We start from the raw sequence: 12654 nt of genomic DNA on the forward strand, positions 1-12654 counted from the left end.
CTAGAAAAAGAAACCCAGGATTTTCCCTCCTGTGTGTTTTCATTTTGTTTTTTCATGGTCCATGCTGCCTGCTGAGGTTATCAAATCTGGGGCTGATCACTCCACACTTGTCTAACCTGCCTGAGAGTTTCGCAGCAATTTTCCCAGCTCTGGGATCCTCAATGACTTCAAATTCGCCAATGTATCCACGCTTCATCATCACAGTTAGAAACCGGACGATGACTTTGGAGCATGGCCTGATACAAACCTGTCATTTGCCTCTCCTTTCGGCATCGCTGATGCCCTTGAGAGCATCGACCGGGATGTTCACGTGCACTATTATGTCGGCATGGAAAGATGGCGGAAAAGTCTGTGGCCTTTTATGAACTGAAGGCAAGCAGGTTGAGATAGATGTAGCTTATTTTACGATGTCTGTCCCCGCCGCCACGCCTCAAGCCCTCAGACCCCATCTTTCTCTACCTGTTTTCTGGTTCGGTCCCAAAACCCCTAAGAAACTCTTTCTTCTTTGAGAAGAAGCTCGGGCAGAGCCCGTGGAAACATCGATACATGAATAAATCATGACTTCTCACATCACACCTTTTTAACGTTTTAAAATATCAACCATGTTTTATGAGATTAACTTTTTTCTGACATGTACTTTTTCTTTTTCCATTTGCTTCTCAGAAGTAAGATCTGTTCCAGTTAAAAACTTTCGTTTTCATCTGCTCAGAGTTAATTACGTTCAACTAAACAAAAACTTACTGACCAGATAGTGACCGAAATGAAGATGGGGACCAGATGAAAGTAGATACCCTCATGGTGATTACATTCTAGGGAGAAGAGGCAAACGCTTAAACAGTAAACGTAATAAATCAGTAAATTCTAATTTAAAACACTGTCTATGGCTCTGCAAGTGCCCACACGTCAGGCCCCACATCCTGGAGCCCATAACTGGAATCAAGCGGCTATTCGTCTGGTTTCTAAATGTCATCATCAAGTGTTTAAAGAGGTTTAAAACTGAAACTTGGCTACAGTTAGGGCGTTCACCTCAAGGTTTTCTTTTCGCCTTTTTCGTTTGTGATGTGGAGGCCTTGACCGAGCTTGCTCCCACGTGAAACTGTTTGCCATCCGAATCTGTGGCCTGAGTTTAAATCATAACATGGTGTTTTAGAACAATCCCGAATCTCGCAATATAGAGTTAGCCAGAGATATTATGGTCCAAGTTTAGAACACCTTTCCGTTGACTGCCTTCTCACGTTACCCTTTCCTTGTCTCTCAAACATTTCTCTACCTTCCTTAATAGCTAGGTTCTTGGCCCTAAATAATGCCGCATTAGAGATTTATTAATATTAGGGAATTATTGTTAATTTATTATAGGTGCCTTTTTGTTGGTAGTTGTTTAAAATAGTTGAGAGAACACCTTTAAGTGAGAGACTTGGAAAGTACTCAAAATATTGGGTGGGAGGGCCTGCCTACATGGCACTTGAATGGCTGTGGGATAAAAACACCTGGATTCTCAGTGATTGCTTTGGAATGGCCGAATGATTTGCCCAGTGTGTCAAAGTATCTGTTCTTTTACCTACCCAAACAATCACCAAGCAATTTATTTGTGGAAATAGTATAAAGACATCATCTGAGTACTCAGATGTCCATTCATCCCCACTCAGAATCCTTCGGATTCTCTCTCTGGATGAGGTCGAAGCTACAGCTCTATATATTTCTTTGATGTATTGCTTACACCTTCAATATAGCAAGCTCTAGGCAAAAGACAAAGGGCATCGAATGACCACAAGAAACACTTTTACAAGCTTCCCTTCTCTATAAATCTGACAGAGTGATTTATAAAAGACTCATTTGTATCTACCTCTGACTAGAAGAAACTTCAAGAATATGGAGCCTGGCACAGCTACAGTATCCTTATTTAGCACAAGTGATCTAAATGGCAGAGAGCCATTGGACCTTACTACTGTGTTTATTCAACATATCTCCTATGGTTCGAAAAATTAAAAATATCTTGGAGGTGTACCATAAACTATGTCTAAATGATTAATGAACAAAATCATTGGCTGAAAAAAAAATTTGTTTCAGATGCTCTACATTCAGCACAGCTGAAAACTGCCTCCACTGACCAAATTATTACTTCCCCCTTCTGTGCTCTGGGGCATTTGGAATATATTTCTACTCACACAGTGATATAACCATTTACTTTCTTATATCCCTTTCTACTGGACTTGGAGAAAAGGAAACGTGGTTTATTTCTTTTCCATCACTTTTACTGTCCCAGTGTTTGGTACAATATTGGGCATTGATTGAGTTCATGGATGGACGGATGGATGGATGGATGGATGGATGGATGGATGGATGGAAAGTTGGTTGTATGCTTGCGATATCTTTTAACATTTCACTACCACTGCCATCACAAGATTTTGTACAACAGTTTTCATTCTAAATTAGCATGCGTCTTCTGTAGTAAGGCTTTCCTTGTTAACCAATCTACCCAAAAAGGTATGACATAAAAAATACTTGTGTACCCATCACCCACCTGAATATTACAAATATATGGTGTATTACAACCTTCCACTATGTATTTCTTGGTTTCTCCTTGTAATTCTGTTAACTACTTGCTTTTTATGGGCCCAGCACACTTCCTCTGTGCAACTCTGCTATCTTAAATAGTTGCTTTTTATATATTTAAGAGTACGTACTTACTTTATCATAATAATTTAGAATGTCTATATTTTAGGTGGACATGTACCTTTTTTACATTGTGTCATGACCCTCTTTATTCCTAATAGCTATTTGAATCGAAGTATATATTGTCACAAAGTAATCAACATTTCTATCATCCCAAGAACACAAGAACCTTAGTGCAATTTAACTCTGAAAATACCTGCATCCGTTTTATGCGTCACTGTAGCCCACTGGTTTATTTTCCCCCTTGCTTTTTCTACCCTTAAAATTTGGACATTGTCTTGTATAGTCATTGTCGGGAGCCTTAAGCCTGCACCCGAAGATAATAACCACATCCTGTTATCAAGAACAAACTCTGCTAGCTGTAACCTTTGGATAGCCACGGCACTGTGAAGCACCCGTCATTTCCCGTGTCCTTGTTCCCCATTCCGCCACCTGCAGAGCGGGAGCCTGCAACTGCTGGCACAGCCCATCTGTTTCTGACTAGCCAAGTAGAAGTCACCTCATCTGGTGGACGCCAATGAGCTTGTGACGAATACTCTCTTCCCTGATCAGTCCCGCCCCTGCCCCCTCCACTTGAGTGTATAAATATAACCGCTCGAAAATAAAATTTTGAGGCTTGATCAGAACACTGTCTTGCCTCCATTCTTTTCTCCCGCCCATGTTTTCTTCAAGGTATGGTCCTCCTCGGGTTCTACGCAATAACTAGGTCCTGCAGGTCGGGACAAGTCATAATATTTAGATTTACCCACGTGTTTAATGATATTTATTTCTACTTCTTAAATCTCAATTCTGAGTTTAATTATCTTCCAGCCAAGGACCGCTGAACGGCTATAGACCTGAGCAAAAAGATAGACTGGAAAAACCTCTCAATGCCAAGGGAATTAGAGGGTAACGAGCCCATCTCGACATGGGCTCCTGCAAAGAAAACTGGAAGTCTTGCTCTGGAACTTGAAATCACAGACCGGTCGTCACATGAACTTGGGGATTCAGATGTTTAATGTTGATGTGGTCCAGGACTCTTCAAGCCAGGGAAAGAACGAATGATTAAAAATGATCCCTATTTATAATGTCCCTAGAAGTAAAGAAGGAGCACCCCTGGAAACCCTAACCCAAGGCAGAAACGATAAAGGTGGTTTCTGAGTGGTAGTAACCCCGGGAGTAAACACAAAACGTATTTGGAGAGACATATCTTCAACCTAGGCCTCAAAAAGATTCTGTATTATGTGTTTCAAATAGAAGGCTAGCAAAAATTTTCTATAAAGGATCAGGTATTAAATAGTCAGGTTTTGCAGACTATATGGTCTCTAATGCAACTACTCACTTCTGCTGTTTCAGCGGGAACGGAGCAGACTCATGAATGAATGAGTATGCTGGTACTCCAATAAAAGCTTATTATGGACACTGGAATCTTAATTTTGCATAATTTATAAATGTCAACAATTATTCTTATTTCTTTTTCAACATTTAAAAACGTTAAAACCATTCTTAGCTCTCAGGCTGTCTGAAAACAGGCAGAAATCAGGTGAGCCAGATTTGGCCCACGGGCAAAAGTCTGCCAAGCCCTCGTTTAGAACCTTTTCTAATACATAGAAAAGTGGTGTCTGTGTTTGTTATTATTATGAAACTGTGCAGCATTAATCATCATTAATTTAGAAAGGATAGCTTTGTTTCCACAGAAATTTTCCCAGCACACAAACTGACCAAGAGAAGCCTCTTATTGCGCCACTTAGGGCGAAGTGAAAAAAATCCACAGTACACGAGACCACGGCCTCTGATTTACTGATCTAATAAGATGGTTGAGTCTGTATTGATCTGAGAGCAGAGCTTTAGAACTAGGACTTACATAATTAAAATCTGAAATGCTTAAACGAGGGGCGTGGCAGAGAAAACCCTACTCATCATTCAAAATCCTCCTCGAATCGGTCACCTTCTCACAGACCCCTCCCCTAAACTGTCCAAAGCCAATGCTTCTGTCAGCGGAATTCACTTTATCCTTTGCGCATCCTCCCTGGAGCATTTATCAGTACCCGGCAAATTTCTGCTTTACTTTCGCTTGATCGTTCCTCATTCACTTTCCTCTCGCTCATAACTAGACCAATGAAGCCAACGCCTGGAAATGCTCAGTTAGATTATTAAATGAATGAACATGGTCTCCAGAGGATAAAGCTCACATCTTCCCAGTAGACAGGGCCAACAGACATAGTAAGAATGAGCTGGTCGCCTCGAAACAGAAGAATCGTATGCTATATAAATCCCTTGCCTATGTACACAAAGCTCAGGACCTTCAGACGATAAGTGTTGTGATGAGCCCATAACAAAACCACGTGAGTGTGATTCTGGATTGCCAATTGTAAAGTCCTCTAGTCATCGCTAAAGTGATTTTAAAAAGAAAGATTTAAGAACGATGGGTGATTTTTTTTTCCCAAGCCCAAATAAGATTTTATCATTCAGAAAATTGGTAAAAATTAATTCAAACAGCTAAATTACACAGAAGGGAGAGCAGTAATTCGTTTTGCCTGTCACTTAAATAAAAAGCCTTTCTTATGGAGATATTTTTCTCTTCATAAAAAAAAAAAACTAAGTGAAATTGAGAAAAGCATTTGACTTCTCAAGGACCTGCAGTCCATTTTCAAAACACTAGAGAATAACATGCAGTGGAAAATTTTTAAGTTTGCTAAATAAGAACATGGTACGTATATGCTTCTATTCCCACCATTTCGTGGAAGAAAAAGAACATTTTAACACCAAGATGTAGGAAAACGATGTTACGTTGGTTAAAACGTAGCTCTTTAAACTAATGACATTTAACTTTATAAATAGCATGTTAAATTGTTACTTTTCTTAAAGCTGTGGTACAGATTAGAGAAAAACATGTCACAGGTCCCGAGGCCCTAAGAATCCATAGCCCAGTGTCCGGGGACGACTGGATTAGAAAATATTGGAGGGCCCTTTGAACTCTGAATTTTTTACATAGTTCAATTCTTTTTCTGCATTATACTATGTTAAATTCCTCTCCTTTCATAACCAGCCTCACGTCAGATCACCAAAGACAGATCTTTCAGAAGCTTTTAACGTTTTCTTAAACTTGATATTAAATTTGGTTTCTAATTTACAACTTTATCAATCTCAATGATCTTCCTTGATTTACAGGCTTTCATCATTAACTCACTAAGCCATATATCATTTCTTTCGCCACAGAAAAAGCCATACATTTTTCTTTTAAATCTCTTTTCATTAGCGGAACTTCAATTTATGACAGTGAAGATTCTGACAAATCCTCTCCCCAACGGACACATGTAAAGGTGGAAAAAAAGCAGTCGCCGACGACCATTTCAGAGCTCCAAACATTGACCAAACTGAGAAGCAGTGAGTCATGAAAAGCTCCCTTAAATTCAGAAAAGAACTGTGGAGTCTGTGGCCTGCCTGCCAGGGCTACTCCCGGCCCCAGTGCCTGCTTTACTGAACGGGAATGGTGGCTGTACAGGTGGAGGGCTAGAATGAAAACCAGCCACTTCGCTGCCAGACAGCGCTGACTTGGTTTGGAGCAGAGCTGAAAACCCGTTCCCAGCAACGTTGTCAGAAAAAGTAGCAACTCAGTAGGAAAAGGGGGAAACACACAGCCCTGCTGGCCTCGGCTTCCGGGGCCAATGGGAAAGCAGGAAGACATTGAACAAGGATGTGGGCCTGGAAATGAGATCGCCATAGAATTACAAGTAAAGCTCTCCACGCATCTCTGACCGACTGGGAAAATTACACGTATGGGTCCAGCAGAAAGTGAAAACCAAGAACAAATCGCTTGAACTCCGAATGCTCCCAACCCAAACACAAATTCATCGACAGGGTTTGGCAGCCAGATGGCTTGAAGAATATGAACCCAATCACTGCCCAAGCACTGCCTGAGTGTTATATAGACAGAGCGGTAGCAGCTATATATCCAGGATAAAAATAAAAATTAGGGGGAAAATGAATCGAGAGTAGCAACCACACACCTCATTAACATTTATAGCACACTGCACTCAAAAGAGCGCGATCCACGTTTTTCTTCAAGTACGCATGAAAAATTCCTCAAAATAGACCATCCCTTAGTCCACCAAAGAAGTCTTAATGATTTAAAAGCAGTGAATGATGTAAAGTACATTCTCCAACTACAAAGGAATTAAGTTAGCAAACGACAGAAAAGAATTTAGGAAATCACCAAATATTTGGAAATTAAACCCTATTTTCTAAACACTATATAGGTAAAGACGAAATCACAAAGAAAATTAGAAAGATTTGAACTGAATTAAGACAAACTCATACATTAAAATTTTTAGATGTAGTTAAAACAGTACTTAGGGATAACTGAGAGCTCTAAAGGGCTATATTACAACAAAAGAAAGGTCTCAAACCAATAATCTGTTTCCACCTTAAGAAATTTCTAAAAAGGAGACATTAGATACAAAGCCAGCAGGAAAGAAATCATAAAGACCAGACAGGAAATTAATCAAGTAGAAAACAGAAAAATAAAGCAAATCAATCACTAAAATTGGTAAATTTCTAGCCAGCCTGACCAAAACAAGAAAAAACAAATTGCCACACTCAAGAATGAAAAATAGGATATCCCTACCAGCTCTAGGGAAGTTAAATGGATGATAAGAAAATATGATGAACAAATTTATACCAATATATTATGCAAATTAGTTGAAATAGACAAATTCTTAAGACATCATCTAGAAAACATAGAATACCTTTGTGAAGGTAAGTTAGACAATGATCTATTAGATGTAGACATAAAAAGCTCACACTAGAACAAAAATTTGTAAATCGGACTTTGTGTCAGATTTCTGCTCTACAAAATACACTGTTAAGAAAATGGACCAGCCTTCCACAGGCCCGGGATAAAATATTTCCAAAACACATATTTATCAAAGGGTTAGTATCTACAATACATAAAGAACTATTACATGCCTCACTTAAATGAGCTGACAAAAAGATATTTTAGATGGAAAATTAAGACTACCAGTACACATCTCCTAGAATGACTAAAATGAAAAAAAGACCGAAAATATCAAGTACGAGGTTGATTATGAATAATTCTCATTCATTGTTAGTGGGGACGCAAGGTGGTACATGCGGCCACCTTGGAAAACAATTTAACATGTATTAAAAAGCTTAAACATACATTTAATATACATCCCAGAAATGCAACTCCTAGATAATTACTCAAGAGATGAAATCATATGTCGAAAAAAGCCTGGCATATGAATGTTTATAATAAATTCATTCATAATCATTCAAAACTAGAATCGCAAACACAGCATCGATTGCTGGATGGAGAAACAAACTAAAGCACATCCATACAATGAAATATTATTATTTGGCAATCAAAATGAACAAACTAATGATACTTACAGAAACATAGATGAATCCCAAAAACCTTACGCTAAGTTAAACAAGCCAGTCGCAAAAGGTCACACACTGTACAATTCCATTTATATCACTCACTGGAAAATAAGGACAGAAATCAGACCAGGGGGTTGGGGGGAGGGAAAGAGGTGTAAAGGACCATGAGGGTACTTCTGGGCACGATGGAATTGTTCTATATCTTGACAGTGATGGCGGTTACATGACTATATACATTTGTCAAAATGCATCTTAAATAAATAAACAGGTACCAGAGGAGGAAAAGATTATTGATGAATAAAACTCTCATGAGAAAGCACAGATTAGAAGTAGTTCTCCTCATCCTCTCACACTAAAAACTCTATTTACCTATCACCCGGCTGAGAACGTTGGAGAACTACCTAGAAGTTCCGTAAGTCAATGCATTGCCTGTGTGAGGAGATAAACACGGTGTAAATTTATCTGAGTAGTCCCAGGACCCAGCAAAGGGCCATAATCTCATAGCTGCTTAATAAATGTGTCTAACAAATGGATGGATGAATGGTTTCTAACAAAGATACTTAGCCAAACACAGACAGTCTGCCAGGCGTGGAGGTAGAAAGAATATTAAACGGTGAAATACAAAATCTGAGGAGTCTATAAATTAATCTACTTCCCCACACGACTGTGTCAATGGTGCCTGGATGGCCGTTTTAGAATCTTCGTGCGTAATCGTACTGCCAAATCAGTAAACAGATAAACACTTTTCAAACGGGATCATGTATAAAGAACGAAATGTCTTTCGAATTACTTTAAGTAAAATTTAAACAGGTAAACAAATTAAAATGAAGAAACTCTTCCCAAATCTTTAAATTCTATGCAAGTAAAATTGATCTGTGTAAGTTAGATAATGCCTAAGCTGAAATAAGGTTCTGTAATAAATTCGTTTCACTTGAAATAGGCAGAATCTTATTTTTATTGCATTTTGAAATAGTGAAGCAAACGCAAAGGCTTCTCTGCAAGCTGTTCAATTTCTAGCTCTAGATTGTTTTCAAAATAACATTCAAATCGATTCATATTATTTCTAAAGAAATGTCAAAACGTTCTCAATTATTTGTAAAGATATCATTATTTTTCTTGCTCAACTTTTTATTTCGCAAATTTTCCTAATAATATCCTTTATAGTAATTCTGTTTTTTTTTTTTCTGATTCAGATGTAACTCCTTGCATCTAGTTGTCATGTCTCTTCAAACTCCTTCAATCTGGAACAATTCCTCTGCCTTTCTTTTGTGATATCTCCATTGTGAAGTATATAGGCCAGTTTTGTTGTGCGATGTGCCTCCATCTGGTTTTGTCTGATGTTTCTCACGATTAGACAGCGGTTAAGCATTTTCGGCAGGTACTCCACAGATGTGATATTGTGTCCTTCATGCCACATCCCTTCAGGACACACGCAATGTTCATTTATCCTAGTATTAGAAATGTCAATTCGGATCATTTGTTCATCAGATTTCTCTATGGTAAAGGGATCTTTGACCCTTTGCAATTAATAAGTAGTTCATGTAGAGATACTTTGGTAGTTCATAACGTAGTTCCATTACGTATATATTTTAATATTAAGATATTATGACATTGTAAAACATATCTTTAAAAATAAACACATTTAACCAGGAGTAACCTCATTAGAGTTTGGAATAGAAAGATATGTTTACTTACTATGCAGATTTTCAGAGGCTATCGTATAGTCCTATTATTTTTAAGGCATAAATTTAAGTAGATATTGCTACGGAAATTGGCTGTTTTCTTCCTGTACCATCATGAGGCTTTTTGTTTACTCTTTGTGCCCATAAGCCTTACTGGACAGTCATTTCTTGTGTTTAAAATTCAAGAGCAGTGCTCTTCATTCTGGAGGAAACAAAATGCTTTTCTGATGTACTGACAAATGCACCATCTCACCAAACCAAGAATTACCCAAGAGGCCAGACTGGATCAATAAATAAACTTCCGGCCCCTGGCCTAAGGGCCGATGATTCCGTTCCATTTAGAAAGTGTTAACCTTGAAACACAGCGAGATCGAGTCGGACACACTTCATTACGATACGCTGGTAACACAACAGAAACCACACCTGCTCAGAGTTAGCAGTCATAATAGAAAGATCTCTAGGTTTTAAGACAACAGGTGTTTTTATCTGAACTTCGTCACTAAAAACCAGCCTTTGGTCATTCAATTTTTCTTTCCGAAATTTAATTTAATCATCTTTAAATTGGGGCCCACAGCACCAAATCTGTGGGTTGTATAAACAATAAAACATATTTTGCGTGAAAGAGCTTCGGAAGCCACAAAGCACTCACGAACGTCAAAGAGGTGGCCGTGCCCTCCAAAACACAATGATGTTATTTCCCACATAAAAAGTTGTTCAATTTGGATTTGATGCCCAATAAAAATCTATGTATTAAAAAATTTTTCAGTGATTTGAATGTCTGAGAATGGAATATCCTAGCTGCACCAATGAAGCAACACTGAACAGAACGGAATTTGAATGACGCTGAGAACCAGGCATGAACTGTTCAAGAGATGACTGCTCTCTGTGCTGACTTCATGAAGTAATAATGCACAGTTTTAGGTGAACAGTTGCCAGTTTGGGTTGTCAGCCCACTGCATAACTTTTACCGTGATGCCAGAGCTGCCCACACACAGGCCTACAGGAAAACACGAAACATGGCCGCTTCCATCAGTCATGTACACACACACACGCACACACATATATGCACTATACATACACACACAGTGGTTCTGGCAAAGAAACGAATCGGTGATCCAAAGTGTAACTCCCTTCGAGTGATGCCTACGTGCTGTTTTGTGGCTCCACCTAATCCAGCTGTTGAATAATCTAAGAGGATGGTGGCCGAGTATTCCTTCCCAGCGAAAAGAAGCAGAAAGGGTGCAAGCAAATGGCCCAACAGTATTGTAATCGCTACTCTATTCGCAAGTGCTAAAATAAGCATTGGAAAAGCTGGTTACCTCACCCGAAGCTTCAGGTGAGACAGGATTTATGTATCAGATGAAATGTTTTCAGCTACATCAACTCCCAATAGAAGGAAGCGCTAGATGGCGACAGCCAGATGGATGGGAGCTCAGAATAAAAGATAAGCAAGAGGAGTCCTGAAAGCCTTCGCAGGCCTTGTGAACACAGATAACGTCCAGAAATTGGCGTCGGAGGGTAGGAAAATGAACTGATCACCGGAATGCTGATTTTGCTTGAATCCATCTGTCTCCATCCCAGTCCCAACCACCACAGCCCGAGGTCAAAGACTTCATCGCCTTCTTGTCTGCGTTATGTCTCCCCTCTCTGTGAAATCTTCTTAAACAGGGGGTTAACAGCGATCGCTCAGGACGGTGAAATAATGGCTGATGTTTTCTCCTTACCCATGGGTTCCCTCAAAGTCTCTCAAGTGAAACCAGCATAGTCTCCACATCTCGTATATAGAGTGTTTGAGAAATAGATCTCTGACCTATTAATAAGTCTCTCTCTTCAAGGCCGCTTCTGTAGATCATCTGTTCTGCATCCTTGGTTTAAAATGCCTTCTCTGTGGATGATGCCCAAGCGCCAATGTCCTCTCCCGTCCTCATGATGTTCCCTTTAAATCTCTCTCCTTCTTCCATGAAGGCACTTCTTCTTGAGCAGCCCACGGTGACTACCTCTCTAGCTCGGCTTCATTTGGATACCGCATTTAACCTTGACTCGCAAGTCCTTGACTTCCTCACTGCAATTACCTTCACCTTTGCTTCCCTGCCGCCCCCTCCCATGGCCGCATTTTTATATTATCTTCCTGTAAAATGCCTCCATGTCTGAAATCTTAAACTCAAACAGCTCCCCTTGCACCACGATTTCTGTTTCTCTGCCCCCAGTTCTTTCAGTAACTGCTCCTGGACCGAGCTCCTGGCTCGTTCTACTGTTTTCTCCTTAGCTGTCACCAACGCATCCTGTCTTCACTTCCTTTTCCATGTATTTTGGTTTACAGACATTTATTCCACAATCTTCTTCTTTCGCCCCCCCTTCTCTCGGATCTGCTTGGCCAAAACTTAGCCCTAACGTAACTTTCTATTTTGACCCTGTCTTCACGAAGATGCTGACACCTGCTGTAGAGAATCCAAACTGGAATGGATCTCTGGCACTACATCGAAGGTAGCCAGCCTGAAGCGGGCCTCGGAATTCCTGTGACTGGTAATCCTTTATGGTTCTCTGCTCATCTCTCTCTCCCAATTCCCACAGCAGCAACTGCAAGATGTAAGCGCTATGTCTGACAGTCCAATAATCTAATGCATAAAATTGCATGGATGTACACCGCTAGGAAGGAACTCACAATAACGGCTTACATATAAATAATCCAGGTAGTTCAAGTTAAGAATGATTAGAAACTCTAGAATACAAGGGAGGTTCTTTCTGTCTGGTTATGAGAAAATCATATATGTAAATATAAATTACAGGATATATAATTTACAATTATTTATGATGTATGATATATAATTTATAATTTATGTAACTTATTATATATGCTATATAACATATAACATATTCATATGACGTATAATATTCGTATAATATACATCCATATATA

General features: G+C 39.3%; 1 pseudogene; it reads right to left on the minus strand.

Moving 5' to 3' along the window:
• Window positions 1–2963, minus strand: LOC120611724 (40S ribosomal protein S15a-like; annotated as a pseudogene).
• Window positions 2964–12654: the final 9691 nt, after the last annotated feature.

This window comes from Pteropus medius, unplaced genomic scaffold (assembly GCF_902729225.1).
Source record: "Pteropus medius unplaced genomic scaffold, Ma_sr-lr_union100, whole genome shotgun sequence".
Lineage (NCBI taxonomy): Eukaryota > Metazoa > Chordata > Mammalia > Chiroptera > Pteropodidae > Pteropus > Pteropus medius.